Raw genomic sequence first — 546 nt, forward strand, 5'->3', positions numbered from 1 at the left:
ACTCATGGTAAATTCGGCACGACACTGATAGTATACTTGCTAACATTCTGTGTTAACACAGTTTTGGATAGGAGGGCAAACAAATATAATGAAGGGATGATTAGTGCTGTTTGAGAGGTCATGCTTACAATTTGAAAAAGCCTGCATTCGTGAATATTCTATAAGTCTCAACTAAAATGAAATTGTTCTTTTTCTTAATATGTATTATAGAAATTGGTTAATTTCGTGCTATGAAGCTTATCATTGTTTCTAAAAACTCGTATAACCTCTTGTCTGATTTATCTATTCCGGATGGCCCCTCGATGTTAATTAAAAAAAAACTTAATGGAACTATAAATTTGGAGCCTCACAGGTTTAAGAATTTAATTAACTTTGGAAATTGTAAACACAAAGAATAATAATGAAATGTTTTTTTTTATAAGATATATTTACAGCCAACCTTTACTAATACTTTTTCTATATCTATTGACTCACACTGGTTGTGAGTATAAACTTATCATCTCAAGCGGATACCTAATATAATAATGTTTGCAAAACTTATTAGTC

Source organism: Papilio polytes, unplaced genomic scaffold (assembly GCF_000836215.1).
Source record: "Papilio polytes unplaced genomic scaffold, Ppol_1.0 DF824180.1, whole genome shotgun sequence".
Classification (NCBI taxonomy): domain Eukaryota; kingdom Metazoa; phylum Arthropoda; class Insecta; order Lepidoptera; family Papilionidae; genus Papilio; species Papilio polytes.